The sequence below is a fragment of the Hylobates moloch genome, unplaced genomic scaffold (genome assembly GCF_009828535.3).
Source record: "Hylobates moloch isolate HMO894 unplaced genomic scaffold, HMol_V3 SCAFFOLD_6, whole genome shotgun sequence".
NCBI lineage: Eukaryota > Metazoa > Chordata > Mammalia > Primates > Hylobatidae > Hylobates > Hylobates moloch.
Window position 1 is genome coordinate 134,435,893 of NW_026652281.1, and position 21,141 is coordinate 134,457,033.

General features: G+C 39.3%; 1 pseudogene; it reads left to right on the forward strand.

The window, feature by feature from the left end:
- Window positions 1–6,571: 6,571 nt before the first annotated feature.
- LOC116470637 (large ribosomal subunit protein uL24-like) lies at window positions 6,572–20,609 on the forward strand (annotated as a pseudogene).
- The last annotated feature ends 532 nt before the right edge of the window (window positions 20,610–21,141 follow it).

The window sequence follows — 21,141 nt, forward strand, 5'->3', positions numbered from 1 at the left end:
CAGCCAAAATAAGCTTCATAAGTGAAGGAGAAATAAAATCCTTTACAGACAAGCAAATGCTAAGTGATTTTGTCACCACCAGGCCTGCCCTAAAAGAGCTCCTGAAGGAAGCACTAAACATGGAAAGGAACAACTGGTACCAGCCACTGCAAAAACATGACAAATTGTAAAGACCATCGAGGCTAGGAAGAAACTGCATCAACTAATGAGCAAAATAACCAGCTAACATCATCATGACAGGATCAAATTCACACATAACAATATTAGCTTTAAATGTAAATGGGCTAAATGCTCCAATTAAAAGACACAGACTGGCAAATTGGATAAGGAGTCAAGACCCATCAGTGGGCTGTATTCAGGAAAACCATCTCACGTGCAGAGACACACATAGACTCAAAATAAAGGGATGGAGGAAGATCTATCAAGCAAATGGAAAACAAAAAAAGGCAGGGGTTGCAATCCTAGTCTCTGATAAAATAGACTTTAAACCAACAAAGATCATAAGAGACAAAGAAGGCCATTACATAATGGTAAAGGGATCAATTCAACAAGAAGAGCTAACTATCCTAAATATATATGCAACCAACACAGGAGCACCCAGATTCAAAAAGGAAGTCCTGAGTGACCTACAAAGGGACTTAAACTCCCACACAATAATAATGGGAGATTTTAACACCCCACTGTCAACATTAGACAGATTGAGACAGAAAGTTAACAAGGATATCCAGGAATTGAACTCAGCTCTGCATAAAGTGGACCTAATAGTCATCTACAGAACTCTCCACCCTAAATCAACAGAATATACATTTTTTTCAGCACTACACCACACCTATTCCAAAATTGACCACATAGTTGGAAGTAAAGCTCTCCTCAGCAAATGTAAAAGAACAGAAATTATAACAAACTGTCTCTCAGACCACAGTGCAATCAAACTAGAACTCAGGATTAAGAAACTCACTCAAAACTGCTCAACTACATGGAAACTGAGCAACCTGCTCCTGAATGACTATTGGGTACATAATGAAATGAAGGCAGAAATAAAGATGTTCTTTGAAACCAACGAGAAAAAAGACACAACCTACCAGAATCTCTGGGACACATTCAAAGCAGTGTGTAGAGGGAAATTTATAGCACTAAATGCCCACAAGAGAAAGCAGGAAAGATCCAAAATTGACACCCTAACATCACAATTAAAAGAACTAGAAAAGCAAGAGCAAACCCATTCAAAAGCTAGCAGAAGGCTAGAAATAACTAAAATCAGAGCAGAACTGAAGGAAATAGAGACACAAAAAACTCTTCAAAAAATTAATGAATCCAGGAGGTGGTTTTTTGAAAAGATCAACAAAATTGATAGACCGCTAGCAAGACTAATAAAAGAGAGAAGAATCAAATAGATGCAACAAAAAAATGAAAAAGGGGATATCACCACCGATCCCACAGAAATACAATCTACCATCAGAGAATACTACAAACACCTCTATGCAAATAAACTAGAAAATCTAGAAGAAATGGATAAATTCCTCAAAATATACACCCTTCCAAGACTAAACCAGGAAGAAGTTGAATCTCTGAATAGATCAATAACAGGGTCTGAAATTGTGGCAATAATCAATAGCTTACCAACCAAAAAGAGTCCAGGACCTGATGGATTCACAGCTGAATTCTACCAGAGGTACAAGGAGGAACTGGTACCATTCCTTCTGAAACTATTCCAATCGATAGAAAAAGAGGGAATCCTCCCTAACACATTTTATGAGGCCAGCATTGTCCTGATACCAAAGCCTGGCAGAGACACAACCAAAAAAGAGAATTTCAGGCCAATATCCTTGATGAACTTTGATGCAAAAATCCTCAATAAAATACTGGCAAACCGAATCCAGCAGCACATCAAAAAGCTTATCCACCATGATCAAGTGGGCTTCATCCCTGGGATGCAAGGCTGGTTCAACATATGCAAATCAATAAATGTAATCCAGCATATAAACAGAACCAAAGACAAAAACCACATGATTATCTCAATAGATGCAGAAAAGGCCTTTGACAAAATTCAACAACACTTCATGCTAAAAACTCTCAATAAATTAGGTATTGATGGGACGTATCCCAAAATAATAAGAGCTATCTATGACAAACCCACAGTCAATATCATACTGAATGGGCAAAAACTGGAAGCATTCCCTTTGAAAACTGGCACAAGACAGGGATGCCCTCTCTTACCACTCCTATTCAACATAGTGCTGGAAGTTCTGGCCACAGCAATCAGGCAGGAGAAGGAAATAAAGGGTATTCAATTAGGAAAAGAGGAAGTCAAATTGTCCCTGTTTGCAGATGACATGATTGTATATCTAGAAAACCCCATTGTGTCAGCCCAAAATCTCCTTAAGCTGATTAGCAACTTCGGCAAAGTCTCAGGATACAAAATCAATGTACAAAAATCACAAGCATTCTTGTACACCAATCACAGACAAACAGAGAGCCAAATCATGAGTGAACTCCCATTCACAATAGCTTCAAAGAGAATAAAATACCTAGGAATCCAACTTATGAGGGATGTGAAGGACCTCTTCAAGGAGAACTACAAACCACTGCTCAATGAAATAAAAGAGGATACAAACAAATGGAAGAATATTCCATGCTCATGGATTGGAATAATCAATATCATGAAAATGGCCATACTGCCCAAGGTAATTTATAGATTCAATGCCATCCCCATCAAGCTACCAATGACTTTCTTCACAGAATTGGAAAAAACTACTTTAAAGTTCGTATGGAACCAAAAAAGAACCTGCATCGCCAAGTCAATCCTAAGCCAAAAGAACAAAGCTGGAGGCATCATGCTACCTGACTTCAAACTATACTACAAGGCTACAGTAACTAAAACAGCATGGTACTGGTACCACAACAGAGACATAGATCAATGGAACAGAACAGAGCCCTCAGAAATAATGCCGCATATCTACAACTATCTGATCTTTGACAAACCTTACAAAAACGAGAAATGGGGAAAAGATTCCCTATTTAATAAATGGTGCTGGGAAAACTGGCTAGCCATAGGTAGAAAGCTGAAACTGGATCCCTTCCTTACACCTTATACAAAAATTAATTCAACACGGATTAAAGACTTACATGTTAGACCTAAAACCATAAAAACCCTAGAAGAAAACCTAGGCAATACCATTCAGGACATAGGCATGGGCAAGGACTTCATGTCTAAAACACCAAAAGCAATGGCAACAAAAGCCAAAATTGACAAATGGGATCTAATTAAACTAAAGAGCTTCTGCACAGCAAAAGAAACTACTATCAGAGTGAACAGGCAACCTACAGAATGGGAGAAAATTTTTGCAACTTATCTGACAAAGGGCTAATATCCAGAATCTACAATAAACTCAAACAAATTTACAAGAAAAAAACAACCCCATCAAAAAGTGGGCAAAGGACATGCAGACACTTCTCAAAAGAAGACATTTATGCAGCCAAAAAACACATGAAAAAATGCTCATCATCACTGGCCATCAGAGAAATGCAAATCGAAACCACAATGAGGTACCATCTCACACCAGTTAGAATGGCCATCATTAAAAAGTCAGGAAACAACAGGTGCTGGAGAGGATGTGGAGAAATAGGAACACTTTTACACTGTTGGTGGGACTGTAAACTAGTTCAACCATTGTGGAAGTCAGTGTGGCCATTCCTCAGGGATCTAGAACTAGAAATACCATTTGACCCAGCCATCCCATTACTGGGTATATACCCAAAGGACTATAAATCATGCTGCTATAAAGACACATGCACACGTATGTTTATTGCGGCACTATTCACAATAGCAAAGACTTGGAACCAACCCAAATGTCCAACAATGATAGACTGGATTAAGAAAATGTGGCACATATACACCATGGAATACTATGCAGCCATAAAAAATGATGAGTTCATGTCCTTTGTAGGGACATGGATGAAACTGGAAATCATCATTCTCAGTAAACTATCGCAAGGACAAAAAACCAAACACTGCATGTTCTCACTCATTGGTGGGAATTGAACAATAAGAACTCATGGACACAGGAAGGGGAACATCACACTCCGGGGACTGTTGTGGGGTCAGGGGAGGGGGGAGGGACAGCATTAGGAGATATACCTAATGTTAAATGACGAGTTAATGGGTACAGCAAACCAACATGGACGTGGATACATATGTAACAAACCTGCACATTGTGCACATGTACCCTAAAACCTAAAGTATAATAAAAAAAAAAAGAATTGCTTAAGTCAGTCCTACACCTGGAAGTGAAAGGACAATGCCTTCTACAATTCTGAAGACACATGGAAGTATAAAGCCTACTGGTAGAGCAAACATACAAATAAGGAAAAGAAAAAACTCAAATGTTACCACTACCAAAAAATAAAAAATCAAACCACAATGATAAAAAGAGAGAAAGAAAGGAAGAATATTTAGAATAACCAGAAATCAATTAATAAAATGACAGGAATAAACCCTCACATAATAGCCTTGAATGTAAACAGATTAAACTTTTCACTTAAAAGACAGTCTGGATGGATTAGTTAAATAACCCATTTGTATGCTGCCTACAAGAAACTCATCTCACTTGTAAAAGACACAGATTGAAAGTAAAGAGATGGAAAAAGACAAAACAATCAGGAGTAGCTACACTTAGATAAAACATATATTAGGTCAAAAACAGTGAAGAAGAGACAAAGAAGGTCATTATCTAATGATACAGGGATCAAGTAAGGTCCAGGATCAAATAATTCTAAACATATATGTACCCAACATGAGAGTACTCAAGATATACTATTAGATCTTAAGGAAGAAATAGACACCAACACAATAATATTTGGGGACTTCAACACCCCACTCTCCGCTTTAGACAGATTATTTAGAAAGAAAATTAAAGAAATACTGGATTTAAACTGTACTTCAGACCAAATGGACCTAAGAGCCATTTAAGAACATTGCAACCAAGAACTACAGAATACATATTCTTCTCATTAGCACATAGAATGTTATCCAGGATAGGCCATTTGTTAGGATACAAAACAAGTCTCAACAATTTTTCTAAATCAAAATCTATTAATTATCTTCTCAGAACACAATGGAATAAAACTAGAAGTTGATAACAAGAGAAACTTTGGAAAACTATACAAATACATAGAAAGTAAACAATATGCTCCTGAATAACCACCTAGGTCCAATAAGAAATTAAGGAGGAAATCAAAAAACTGCTTAAAAGAAATGAATTGATATACAACATACCCAAACCTATGGGACATCGTAAAAGCAGTGCTAAGAAGGAAGTTTATAGCAATAAATGCTTATATCAGAAAAGCAGAAGGAATTAAAACAACCTAACAATTCACCTCGAGGAACGAGAAAAGCAAGAACCAAACCCAAAATTAGTAGAAGAAAAGAAATAATAAAGATCAAAGTGGAACTAAGCAAAATATAAACTAAAACTACAAAGGGTCAATGAAAAGATAGTTTTTTTTAAGAAGATAAAAACTGATAAACCATTAACTAGACTAACCAAAAAGAAAAAAAAAAGAAGACACAAAGTCAGAAACAAAAAAAGACTGGGGAGTGTCCAAGATGGCCAGCTAGAAGCAGCTAATGTGTATGGCTTTTACAGAGAGGAATGGAAGGGGCAAGTAAATACAACACCTTCAACTGAAACATCCAAGTGCTCGCATTGGGACTAATCAAGGAAACAACCTGACCCATGGAGAATAAAGACAAGCAAGACAGGGCCAGGTGCGGTGGCTCATGCCTGTAATCCCAGCACTTTAGGAGGCCAAGGTGGGCAGATCATGAGGTCAGGAGATAGAGACCATGCTGGCTAACACAGTGAAACCGCATCTCTACTAAAAATACAAAAAATTAGCCAGGCGTGGTGGCAGGTGCCTATAGTCCCAACTACTCGGGAAGCTGAGGTGGAGCTTGCAGTGAGCAGAGATTGTGCCACTGCCCTGCAGCCTGGGAGACAGAGCAAGACTCTGTCTAAAAAAAAAAAAAAAAGACAGGACAACAGTCCAACAGGGAGCAACATGGAACTAGGGGAACCTCGGCCACCCAGAAAAGCAGTGAGTGAATGAGTGACCCTGGGAAACCACGCTTCTCCCAAGGATCTTTGCAACCCTCAGGTCAGATGTCCTTGTGAACCCACTCCACCAAGGCGTTCAGTCTGACAGACAGAACTATGTGGAGCCTCAGCATTGTAGCCACTCAGCCATGTGTGGAAACTGAAGCTTTAGATACTCACGCTTTCCGGCAAAAGTAGCTGCACCTCCAGCAAAGTGGGAGGTTAGACCCCCATACATAATCCTAGGAAAGAGGCAGAATCCAGGGGGCTGAGCAGCAATAGCCTGCAGGCCCACTTCCACAGCACCTCACAAGGTAAGACCCACTGGCTTGGAATTCCAGCCAGCCACCAGTAGTGGCATTGCACCTCCCTAAGAAGTAGCTCCTGGTGGGAGGGGCAGGATGCCATCTTTGCCATTTGGGTGCCTTAGCCATTCCAGCCTTCAGGCTTTAGAGTGTCCAAGCTGACCAGGGATGAAAGGGATCCCCCAGCACAGCACAGCTGCTCTACCAAAACGTGGCCTGACTGCTGCTTTAAGCAGGTAACTGATGCCAGACCTCCTCACTGGGCAGGACCTCCTAGGTTGGGCCCTCCAACCAATGCCACCAGTGGTCTCTAGCTGACAGAGATTTGAATTTTGCGGAGACGGTGCTGTCAGAGAAGGGGACAGGTCACTATCTTTGCTGTTTGAGTGACATAGCTGTTCCAGCCTTCAGACTTAAGAGAATCCAAGCCGACTGGGGGTAGGAGGGATCTCTCAGCACTGCACAGCTCTACCAAAACATGGCCAGACTGCTTTTTTAAGTGGATCCCTGATCCTGCTCCTCCTCATTGGACAAGACCTCCCAACAGGGTCTTCCAGCCATCCCTCTTGGTGTTTCTCCGGTGAACAAAGATTTTTAATCTTTCTGGGATAGAGCTCCAGCGGGAGGGGTGAACCACTATCTTTGCTGTTTGAGCGACTTAGCCATTCCAGCCTTTGGACTTCAGAGCGTCTGAGGTGACCGGGGAGGGCACTGAAGCAGACCCCCAGCACAGCACAGCTGCTCTACCAAATTGTTGCCAGATTGCTTTTTTAAGTGGGTCCCTGATCATCCCCATTCCCCCTCATTGGGCAGGACTTCCCAACCTGCGTCTCCAGCTACTTCCTGCAGGTGCCTTTGGGCCAGCAACAGGCCCATACCTCCCTGAAGCAAAGCTCCCAGGAGGAGAAACAGGCTGCCATCTTTGCTGTTTTTCAGTCTTACTGGTGATACCTCTCAGTACTAGAAAATCCGAGGTAACTAGGGACTGGAGTGGACCCAAGCATACTGCAGCAGCCCTGTGAAAAGTGGTCAGACTCTTCCAGGTGCAATTGAAAGCCTCTGTCACTGCCTCTGCAGTGGAACTGCCCTTGCCACCCTCAGACTAATGAGGGAGCAAAGACCTTAAGTGCCTCATCCACACCTCCAACAAGCTGCAGTCAATCCAAGGAGGGGAGTCCACTCCATATCCCATTGATCCAATGCCACCCCCTCTACCCCTCACTGCTTGTCACCGGACAGGGAACCCATGGCTTAGGCCTGTAGCACAAACTCTCCATCCTGGGCTGATTGTACTGAGCCATTGCTGACCTTCATTTCTCTGGGGTAGAGCCTTCAGGAGACCAGCAAACAACCCTTGACCACAACCACTACTAAAATCCCTTCCTCTGCTGCCTCCAAGTTGGGGAAGAGAAACAAACACTGAGATCACCCCAGAACTGCAGTGGGCAGCCCAGGAGTGCCAAGTTGTCATCCACAGTCAGCACTCAAGGGGGAAAGGAACCCACACTTTCAGAACATTGAGAGGGAACACAGCTGCAACTGTGAGGAAATACAACTGAGCAAGAGTCTACCAACTGACCAATAAGCCTAAGGGCCACCTGCTGGATTACATCTCAAAGCTTCAACACCAAAGATACCTCACTAACATACCCACTCTGAAACCAGAGACAAGAAGTCAGTTTCAAATAAAGACCCTGCACAAAGCCTTGGCCTAGTGAAAACATCCAGAAAAGAAGCCTATTTACTGCAGTCAGTCTACACTGCAGTTAAAAAGAACACCCACACAAAGAGCTGAGAAAGAACCAACAGATGAATCCCGGTTACTCAAATGGCCAGAGTGTCATATGTCCTCCAAATGACTGCACCAGTTCTCCAACAAGAGTTTTTAACCAGGCCAAACTAGTTGGAATGACAGAAATAGAGTTCAGATTATAGATAGGAACAAAAATCATGAAGATTCAGGAGGACAGAAAAACCCAATCCAAGGAAAATAAGAATCACAATAAAGCAATATAGGAGCTGAAGGATGAAATAGCTAGTATAAAAAAGAACCTAATGGGTCTGATAGAGCTGAATAACATAATACAAGAATTTCACAACGTGATCACAAGTATTAACAGTAGAATAAACCAAGCTGAGGAAAGAATCTCAGAACATGAATACTAAGTCTCTAAAATTTTCAGACAAAAATTTTTTAAAAAATTATAAAATGAACAAAACCTCTGAGAAGTATGCGATTATGTAAAGAGACCAAATCTATGAATCACTGGCATCCATGAAAGGGAGGGGGAGAAAGCAAACAATTTGGAAAACATATTTGAGGATATCATCCATGAAAATATCTCCAACCTTGCTAGAGATGCCAACAGTCAAATTCAGAAAATACTTCTGAAAGATTCTATACATGATGATCATCCCCAACACACATAATCAGATTTTCCAAGGTTACAATGAAAGAATATTAAACACAGCTAGAGAGAAAGGGCAGGTCACCTACAAAAGGAACCCTGTTAGGCTAACAGCAGACCTCTCAGCTAAAACCCTACATGCCAGAAGAGATTGGCGGGGGCTTATATTCAACATTCTTGCAGAAAAAAATCTTCAACCAAGAATTTTATATCCAGCCAAACTAAGCTTCCTAAGTGAAGGAGAAATAAAATCCTTTTCAGATAACAAAATGTTGGGGGAATTCATTACCACCAGACCTGCCATATGAGAGATCTTGAAAGCAGCACTAAATATAGAAAGGAAAGACTGCTATCAGCTAATACAAAAACTATAAGCACACACACAAAAGCCAAAATCTTAAGCAACTAACAGCACAATAACAGAATCAAATCCATACATATCAATACTAACCTTGGATGTAAGTGGGCTCAATGCCCTCTTAAAAGGCACAGAGTGGCAAGCTGGATAAAAAAGCAAGACCCTATAGTATGCTGCCTTTAAGAGACATCTCACATGTAATGACACTCATAGACTCAAAATGAAGGAATGGAGGAAAATCTACCAAGCAAATGGAAAACAAAAAAGCAAAGATTGCAATCCTAACTACAGACAAAACAGATTTCAAACTAATAAAGATCAAAAAACACAAAGAAGGGCATTACACAATTGTAAAAGGTTCAATTTAATAAGACCTAACAATCCTAAATACATATGCACCCAACACAGGAGCATCCAGATTCATAGAGCAAGTTCTTAGATACCTACAAAGAGACAGACTTCTGCAGAATAATAGTAGGATACTTCAACACTCCATTGACAGTATTAGACAGATCATTGAGGCAGAAAATTAACAAGATATTCGGGACCTAACCTCAACACTGGACCAAATGAATCTGTTAGACCTTTACAGAACTCTCCACCCCAAAACAACAGAATATATTCTCATTATCAAATGGCACATACTCTAAAATCAACCACATAATTGGATATAAAACAATCCTCAACAAGTGTAAAAGAGCCAAAATCATATGAAACACACTCTCAAACCACAGCACAATAAAAATAGAAGACAATGAAAATCCCTCAAAACCATGCAATTACATGGAAGTTAAACAGCATGCTCCTGAACGACTTTTGGATAAATAATGAAATTAAGGCAGAAATCAAGAAGTTCTTTGAAAATAATAAGAACAAAGATAAAACATACCAGAATATCTGGGACCCAGCTAAGGCAGTGTTAAGAGGGGAATTCATAGCACTAAATGCCCTCATCAAAAAGTTAGAAAGATCTCAAATTAACCTAACTTCACAACTGAAAGAATTAGAGAAGGAAGAACAAATCAGCCCCAAAGCTAGCAGAAGATAATAAAAATCAGAGCTGAACTACAAATCGAGACATGAAAAACCACTCAAAAGATCAATTAATCCAGGAGTTGGTTTTTTGAAAAAATTAATAGATAGGTCGCTAGCTAGAAGAATAAGGAAGAAAAGAGGAGATCCAAATAAACACAATTAGAAACGACAAAGGGAATGTTACTACTGACCCCACAGAAATAAAAACAACAATCAGAAACAAGCCAGGCACAGTGGCTCATGCCTACAATCCCAGCACTTTGGGAGGCTGAGGCAGGTGGATCATTTGAAGTCAGGAGTTTGAGGCCAGACTGGTCAACATGGTGAAACCCTGTCTCTACCAAAAAACACAAAAATTAGCCAGGCATGGTGGTGCATGTCTGTAATCCCAGCTACTCAGGAGGCTGAGACAGGATAATTGTGTGAACCTGGGAGGCAGAGGTTGCAGTGAGCCGAGATTGCACCACTGCACTCCAGCCTGGGCAAAAGAGCAAGACTCCATCTCCAAAAAAGGGGGAAAAAAAAAAGAAAAAAACCCACCACCCTCGGAAATTACTACAAACACCTCTGTGCACACAAACTACAAAACCTAGATGAGATGGATAAATTTCTGGAAACATACAGCCTACACCCTCCCACTTCTGAGCTAGGAAGAAATTGATTCCCTGATCAGACTAATAACAGGCTCCAAAATTGAATCAGTAATAAATAGCCTATCAACCAACCAGTAATAAAAAGCCTACCAACCAGTCCTGGGCTTTCAAAGAAGCGTGTGACTGGATGGATTCACAGATGAATTCTACCAAATGTACAAAAGAAGAGATGGTACCATTCCTACAGAAACTATTCCAAAAAATGTGACAAGGAATGACTCCTCCCCAACTCATTCTATGAGGCCAGCATCATCTTGATACCTGGCAGAGACACAACAACAAAAAAAGAAAACTTCAGGCCAATATCCTTGATGAACATTGATGCAAAAATCCTCAACAAAATACTTGCAAACCAAATACAGCAGCATATCAAAAAGCTAATCCACCATGATTAAGTAGGCTTCATCCTTGGGATGCAAGGTTGGTTCAACATAGGCAAAATCACATAAACAGGACTAAAGACAAAAACCACTTGATTATCTCAATAGACACAGAAAAGACTTTTGATAAAATTCAACACTCCTTCATGTTAAAACTTCTCAAACTAGGTATTGAAGGAACATACCTCAAAATAATAAGAGCCATCTATGACAAACTTACAGCCAACATTACATTGAGTGGGCAAAAGCTGGAAGCATTCCCCTTGAAAATTGGCACAAGACAAGAATGCTCTCTCTCACCACTTCTATTTAACATAGTATTGGGAGTCCTAGCCAGAGCAATTAGGCAAGAGAAAGAAAGGACATTGAAATAGGAAGAGACAAAGTCAAACATCTATTTGCAGATGACATGATTCTGTATCTAGAAAATCCTATAGTGTCAGCCCAAAAGCTCCTTAAGCTGATAAATAACTTCAAAGTTTCAGGATACAAAAATCCATGTACAAAAATCATTAGTATTTCTATACACCAACAATGGCCAAACTGAGAGGCAAATCAGAAATGTAATCTCATTCACAATTGCCACAAAAATAAAAAACTTAGGAATACAGCTAACCAGGAAGATGAAAGAGCTTTACAATGAGAGTTACAAAACACTGCTCAAAGAAATCAGAGAAGACAAAAACAAATGGGAAAACATCCCATGTTCATGAATAAGAAAAATCAATACCATTAAAATGGCTACACTGCCCAAAGCAATTTACAGATTCAATGCTATTCCTATCACACTACCAATGACATTTCACAGAACTGGAAAAAACTATCTTAAAATTCATATGGAACCAAAAAAAGAGCCTGAACAGCTAAGGCATCCCTAAGCAAAAAGAACAAAGCTGGAGGCATCACGTTACCTGACTTCAAATTATACTACAAGGCTACAGTAACCAAAACAGCATGGTACTGGTACAAAAAACAGACACATAGACCAAGGGCGCAGAATAGACAGCCCAGAAATAGGACCACACATCTACGATCATCTGATCTTCAACAAAGCTGACAAAAAACAAGCAATGGGGAAAAGACTCCCTTGTCAATAAACGGTGCTGGGATAACTGGCTAGCTGTATGCAGAAGACTGAAGCTGGACCCCTTGCTCACACCATACACAAAAATTAACTCGAGATGGATTAAAGACTTAAATGTAAAACCCAAAACTATAAAAACCGCAGAAGACAACCTAGGCAATACCATCCTGGACATAGGAACAGGCAGATTTCATGACAAAGACACCAAAAGCAATCACAACAAAAACAAAAGTTGACAAGTGGGTCTGATTAAACTTAAGAGATACTGCACAGCAAAAGAAACTATCAACAGAGTAAACAGCCAATCTAAAATTGGAGAAAATTTTTGCAAACTATGCATCTGACAAAGGTCTGATATCCAGCATCTATGAGGGACTTAAATTTATAAGAAAAAACAACCCCATTAAAAAGTGGGCAAAGGATATGAACAGATATTTCTCAAAAGAAGACATACATGCAGCCAAGAAACATATTTAAAAAGACTTAAAGAATAAAAAACCTTAAAAAAAGGAAAACAGCTCAATATTACTGATTAGAGAAATGCAAATAAAACCATAATGAGATACTACTTCACACCAGTCAGAATAGCTATTATTAAAAACTCAAAAAATAACAGATATTGGTGAGGTTTTGGAGGAAAGGGCACACTTATACACTGTTGATGGGAGTGTAAATTAGTTCAACCATTGTAGAAAGCAGTATGTTGATTCCTCAAAGAGCTAAAAGCAGAACTACCATTAGACCCAGCAATCCCATTACTGGGTATATACTCAGTGGAATATTAAGTCATTCTACCATAAAGACACATGTATGCAAATATTCATTGCAGCACTATTCACAATAGCAAATACATGGAATCAACTTAAATGCTCATAAATGACAGACTGGATAAAGAAAATGAGGTACATATATACTATGGAATACTACAGAGCCATAAAAAACAATGAGATCATGTCTTTTGTGGGAACATGGATGGAGCTGGAGGCCATTTTCCTTAGCAAACTGACACAGGAACAGAAAACCAAATGCTGCATGTTTTCACTTGTAAGTGGGAGCTAAATAATAAAAACTTACTAACACAAAGAAGGAAACAATAGACGCTGGGGTCTACTTGAGCGGGGAGGTTGGGAGGAGGGAGAAGAGCAGAAAAGGTAACTATTGGGTACTGGCTTAATTCTTAGGTAATGAAATATATGTATGACAAGCCCCCATGACACATGTTCATCTATGTAACAAACCTTCACATATACCCCCAAATCTAAAAGAAAAAAAAAAGGAGACATTACAATAGGAGACATACCACAGAAATATAAAAGATCAGAAATTATAAATAACTAATAGAAAATTGATAAATTTCTGGACACACGAAACCTACCCAGACTGAGTCAGGAAGAAATAGAAAACCCGACAGACCAACAATGAGAAATGAAATTGAACCAGTAATAAAAAAAATCTGTCAACAAAAAAAAAGTGCAGGACTGCATGGCTTCACTGTTGAATTCTGCCAAACTTACAAAGAAGATTTAATACCAATTTTCCTCAAACTGTTGCAAAAAATTGAAAAGGAGGAAATTTTCCCTAATTCATTCAAAGTTTTCCCTAATTAAAAAAAAAGAGAAAACCACAAGCAAATATCCCTGATTAACAGAGATAAATATCCTCAAAATACTAAGCAAACTAAATACAACATCAAAAACATAATACACCATGATCTAGTGGAATTTATCCTAAGGATGCAAGGATGGTTCAACATATACAAGTTAAACATAATATATCACACCAACAGAAAGGAAGACAAAAACCATATCTCAGTAAATGGAGAAAAAGCATTTGATAAAATTCAACATCCCTTAATGATAAAAACTTCCAACATAGTAGGCATAGAAGGAACATACCTCAACATAATAAAGGCCATATACAACAAGTCCACATCTAACACCACGCTGAATGGGAAAAAGCTGAAAACCTTTTCTCTGAAAACTGAAACAAGTCAAGAATGTTCACTTTCACCACTCTTATTAAACATAGCACTGGAAGTCCTAGCCAGAGCAATCAGGTAAGAAAAATAAATAAAAGACATAGGCCAGGTGCAGTGGCTCATGCCTGTAATCCCAGCATTTTGGGAGGCCAAGGTGGGAGGATAACCTGAGGTTAGGAGTTCGAGACCAGCCTGGCCAACATGGTGAAACTGTCTCTACTAAAAAAATACAAAAATCTGACAGGTGTGGTGGCAGGTGCCTGTAATCCCAGCTATCCTGGGGGGGATGAGGAAGGAGAATTGCTTGAACCCCGGGAGGCAGAGGTTGCAGAGAGCCGAGATTGTACCACTGCACTCCAGCCTGGGTGACAGGGTAAGACCCTGTCTAAAAAAAAATTTTTAAAAAATAAAAATGTGGAAAGAGGAAGTCAAATTATTCCTCTGCAGATAACATGATCTTATATCTAGAAAAAACTTAAAACTTTATGAAAAAACTTATATTCATAAGTAAATTTAGCAAAATAGGATATAAAATCAACTTACAAAAATCAACAGCATTTCTAAACACCAATAATAAACTGAGAAATAAATCAAAAAAGCAATCCCATTTACAATGGCTCCAAAAAAAATAATACCTAGGAATAAATTTAACCAAGGAAGCAAAAGACCTTTACAAGGAAAACTTCAAGACTCTGTTGAAAGAAATTAAAGGGACACAAATAGAAAGACATCCCATGCTCATGAATCAGAAGAGTTAACGTAGTTAAAATGACCATACTACCCAAAGCAATCTACAGATTCAATGCAATCTCTATCAAAATACCAATGTCATTTTTCACAGAAATAGAAAAAACAATCCTAGAATTCAAATGAAACCAAAAAAGAGCCAGAATAGTCAAAGTCCTCCTGAATAAAAAGAACAAAGTTGGAAGCATCATACTGCCTGGTTCAAAATATATTACAAGGCTATAGTAACCAAAACAGCAAGTACTGGTATAAAAACAGACACATAGACCAATGGAGCAAAACAGAGAACACAGAAAAAGTCACATACTTACAGCCAACTGATTTTTGACAAAGACACCAAGAACATACACTGGGGAAAGGACATGTTTTTCAATAAGTAATGCTGGGAAAACTGAATGTCTATATGCAGAAAAATGAAACTGGACTCCTATTTCTCACTGCATATAAATATCAACTCAAGCTAGATGAAAGGCTTAAATGTAACATCTGAAAATATAAAACTACTAGAAGAAAACAGGGAAAACACTTCAGGACATTTATCTAGACAAAGATTTTATGGCTAAGACCTCAAAAGCACAGACAATAAAAACATAAATAGACAAGGAGACTGTCAGAAACTAAAAAGCTTCTGCACAGTAGACAAAGCAATTAATGAAATGAAGAGACAATCTGTTGAATGTTTGAGAAAATATTAGCCAACTATTCATCCCTCAAGGGGCTATTATCTAGAATATACAAGCAACTCAAACAACTCACTAATAATAATCACATGAAAAAATGGAGAAATTATATAAATAGATATTTCTCAAAAGACGATATACAAGTGGCCAACAGGTAAATGAAATTTTTAAAAAGCTCATCACTACTCATCAGGGAAATGCACATTGAAACCAAAATGAGATACAGTTAGAATAGCTATTATAAATTTAAAAAAAAAAAAAACAGATGCTGGCAAGGATATAGAGAAAAGGCAACTCTTGTACACTGTCGGTGGGAATGTAGATTAGCATAGCCACTATGCAAAACAATATGGAGAGTTCTCTGAAAACTAAAAATAGAGCTACATGTGACCCAGCAAGTCCACTACTGGGAATTTAGTCAAAGGAAAAGAAATCAGTATATCAAATGGATACCTGCCCTCTCATATTTATTGTGGTACAATTCACAATAGCAAAGATAGGGAATCAACCCAAGTGGCCATCAATGTATGAATAAATGAATGAATGAATGAATGAAATGTGATATATATAAAATGGGACACTATTTGGCCATAAAATAAAGAATGAAACCATGCCATTTTCAGCAACATGGATAGAACTGAAGGTCATTACGTTACATGAAATAAGCCAGGCACAGAAAGACAAATATTACATGTTCTCACTCATACATTGAGGCTAAGAAAGTTGATCTGAGAGTAGAATTATACATACCAGAGACTGGGAAAGGTATGTTGGTAGAGAGGGGATGAAGAGAGGTTGGTTAATGGATACAAACATACAGTGGCATAGAAGGAAGAAGTTCTAATGTTTGATAGCAGAGTAGGGTCACTATAATTAACAATGTGTTATATATGTCAAAATATCTAGAAGAGAGGCCTCGAGATATTCCCAACCTGAAGAAACAATACTCGAGGTGATGGATACCCTATAGACCTTGACTTTATTATTACACATTCTATGCATGTAACAAAATAACATGTACCGTATTAATATGTACAAATATTATGTATCAATTCTAGAAATATGACAACCAACAATTGTATATCAACCAAAACTGTCCTGCAGAAGTGAGGGAAATATTTTATCCCTCACGCCCTTCCCACACTTTCTCCGAGCCCCCAAAGGCCATTGTGTCATTCTTATGCCTTTGCATCCTGATAGCTTAGCTCCTACTTATGAGTGAGAACATAAAATATTTGGTTTTCCATTCCTGAGTTTCTTCACTTAGAATAATAGTCTCCAATCTCATCCAGGTTGCTGTGAATGCCATTAATTCATTCCTTTTTATGGCTGAGTAGTATTCCACCTCATATATGTGTGTATATATATATAAAACATATATTATTCATATATATAAACTCATATATATATACATATATGCATATATGTGATTGATATATACACATATGTGATATATATACATATGTGATATATATATATAAATCACAGTTTCTTTATCCACTCATTGATTGGTGGGCATTCACTAAAATTTCACAGATCACCACCAAAGAACTTACTCATGTAACCAAACACTACCCGATAACCTATGGAAATAAAAATTTTAAAAAAATAAACAAACTCGAGAGGCGGTTCCAAGATGGCTGAATAGGAACAGCTCCAGTCTACGGCTCCTGGCATGAGTGACACAGAAGACAGGTGATTTCTGCATTTCCAACTGAGGTATTGGGTTCATCTCACTGGGGATCCTTGGAGAGTGGGGGCAGAACAGTGGGTGCAGCCCACCTAGCATAAGCTGAAGCAGGGTGAGGCATTGTCTCACCTGGGAAGCACAAGGGGTCAGGGAATTCCCTTTCCTAGCCAAGGGAAGGGGTGACAGATGGCACCTGGAAAATCAGGTCACTCCCACTCTAATACTGCACTTTTCCAATGGTCTTAGCAAACGGCACACCAGGAGATTATAGCCCGCGCCTGGCTCAGAGGGTCCCATGCCCACAGAGCCTTGCTCATTGCTAGCACAGCAGGCTGAGATCAAACTGCAAGGTGGCAGTGAGGCTGGGGGAGGGGTGCCCGCCATTGCTGAGGCTGGAGTAGGTAAACAAAGTGGCCAGGAAGATGGAACTGGGTGGAGACCACCTCAGCTCAAGGCGGCCTTCCTGCCTCTGTAGACCCCACATCTGGGGCCAAGGCATAGCCAAATAAAAAGCAGCAGAAACCTCTGCAAACTTAAATGTTCCTGTCTGACAGCTTTGAAGAGAGTAGTGGTTCTCCCAGCACGGAGCTTGAGATCTGAGAACGGACAGACTGCCTCCTCAAGTGGGTCCCTGACCCCCGATTAGCCTAACTGGGAGACACCCAGACTGACACCTCACATGGCCTGGTACCCCTCTGAAACGAAGCTTCAGAGGAAAGATCAGGCAGCAACATTTGCTGTTCAGCAATATTCGCTGTTCTGCAGCCTCTGCTGCTGACACCCAAGCAAACAGCATCTGGAGTGGACCTACAGCAAACTCCAACTGACCTGCAGCTGAGGGTCCTGACTGTTAGAAGGAAAACTAACATACAGAAAGGACATCCACACCAAAACCCCATCTGTACATCACCATCATCAAAGACTAAAGGTAGATAAAACCACAAAGATGGGGAAAGAAACAGCAGAAAAGGTGAAAATTCTAAAAATCAGAGCACCTCTCCCCCTCCAAAGGAATGCAGCTCTTTGCCAGCAATGGAACAAAGCTGGACAGATAATGAATTTGACAAGTTCAGAGAAGAAGGCTTCAGACGATCAAACTTCTCCAAGCAAAAGGAGGAAGTTTGAACCCATCAAAAAGAAGCTGAAAACCTTGAAAAAAAGAGTAGACGAAAGGCTAACTAGAATAACCAGTGTAGAGAACTCCTTAAATGACCTGATTGAGCTGAAAACCATGGCACGAGAACTACATGACAAATGCACAAGCTTCAGTAGCCAATTCAATCAACTGGAAGAAAGGGTATCAGTGACTCAAGATCAAATGATTGAAATGAAGTGAGAAGAGAAATTTAAAGAAAAAACAGTAAAAAGAAACAAACAAAGCCTCCAAGAAATATGGGACTGTGTGAAAAGACCAAATCTATGTCTGATTGGTGTACCTGAAAGTGATGGGGAGAATGGAACCAAGTTGGAAAACACTCTGCAGGATATTATCCAGGAGAACTTCCCCAACATAGCAAGGCAGGCCAACATTCAAATTCAGGAAATACAGAGAATGCCACAAAGATACTCCTCAAGAAGAGCAAGTCCAAGACACATAATTGTCAGATTCACCAAGGTTGAAATGAAGGAAAAAATCTTAAGGGCAGCCAGAGAGAAAGGTCAGGTTACCCACAAAGGGATGCCCATCAGACTAACAGCAGATCTCTTCACAGAAACTCTACAAGCCAGAAGAGATGGGGAGCCAATATTCAACATTGTTAAAGAAAAGAATTTTCAACCCAGAATTTCATATCCAGCCAAACTAAGCTTCATAAGTGAAGGAGAAATAAAATCTTTTACAGACAAGCAAATGCTGAGAGATTTTGTCACCACCTGCCCTACAAGAGCTCCTGAAGGAAGCACTAAACATGGAAAGGAACAACTGGTACCAGCCACTGCAAAAACATGACAAATTGTAAAGACCATCAATGCTAGGAAGAAACTGCATCAACTAACGAGCAAAATAACCAGCTAACATCATCATGACAGGATCAAATTCACACATAACAATATTAACCTTAAATGTAAATGGGCTAAATGCTCCAATTAAAAGACACAGACTGGCAAATTGGATAAAGAGTCAAGACCCATCAGTGTACTGTATTCAGGAGACCCATCTCACGTGCAGACACACACATAGGCTCAAAATAAAGGGATGGAGGAAGATCTACCAAGCAAATGGAAAACAAAAAAAGGCTGGGGTTGCAATCCTAGTCTCTGATAAAACAATGAGAACACCTGGACACAGGAAAGGGAACATCACACATTGGGGACTGTTGTGGGGTAGGAGGAGGGGGAAGGGATAGCATTAGGAGATATACCTAATGTAAATGACGAGTTAATGGGTGCAGCACACCAACATGGCATGTGTATACATATGTAACAAACCTGCACGTTGTGCACATGTACCCTAGAACTTAAAGTATAATTTTAAAAAAATAAAAAATGAAAAATAAACTCATGAGTCAACAAACTGCAGCCCCTGAGCCAAATTCAGCTTGCTACTCATTTTCCTACAGCTTATGAGCTAAGAATAATTTGTACAGTTTAAAATAGTTGAAAACTTAACAAGAATAATATTTCATGACACGTGAAAATTTTATGTAATTTACATTTTAGGGTAATAAATTAAGTTTCACTGGGGAAAAAAAAGTGAGGGAGATATTAAAAGATTCCCAGATAACCCTTTTGCAGCCATCACCAAAGTGGGAGCAGCCAAAACAAAGTTCAATCCCTTTGTGACTTCCAACCAAAGGAAGAATCGCAAAAGGCATTTCAAAGCACCTTCCCACATTCGCAGGAAGGTGTCTTCCCCTCTTTCCAAACAGCTGAGACAGAAGTACAACGTGTGGTCCCTGCCCATCTGAAAGGATGATGAAGTTCAGGTTGTATGAGGACACTATAAAGGTCAGCAAATTGGCAAAGTAGTCCAGGTTTATAAAAGAAATATGTTATCTACACTGTATGGGTGCAGCAGGAAAAGGCTAATGGCACAACTGTCCACATAGGCATTCACCCCAGCAAGGTGGTTATCACTAGGCTAAAGATGGACAAAGACCACAAAAAGATCCTTGAACGGAAAGCCAAATCTCACCAAATGGGAAAGGAAAAGGTCAAACACGAGGAAGAAACAATTGAGAAGATGCAGGAATAAAGGATTTTTATACACAAGCTTTGATTAAAATTTAACAACCGAAAAAAGAGATTCCCAGAAAAATAGAAATTGAGGGAGTTTGTGACCACTAGACCTGCCCTGCAAAAAAAAAAATATACTAGAGGGACTCCTACAGGTTGAAATGAAAGGACACTAGACAATAACAGGAAGCTATATGAAGAAATAAAGATCTCAGCAAAGGTAAAACATGGGCAATTTTTAAAGCTAATATTCTTGTAAGAATTATCTGTAACCACATTCTTTGTTTCCTGCATGATTTAAGAGACTAAAAATTATTACTAGTCCAAAAACTAGTATAGTTAACCCTTGAACAACATGGTTCCACTTAAATGTGGATTTTTACTTTTTTTTTTTTTTTTTTTTTTTTTGAGACAGGGTCTCACTGTGTCACCCTGACTGGATTGCAGTGGCGCAATCATGGTTCACTGCAGCCTCAACCTCCCAGGCCCAGGTGATCCTCTTACCTCAGCCTCCCAAGTAGCTGGGACCACAGGCATGTGCCATCATGCCT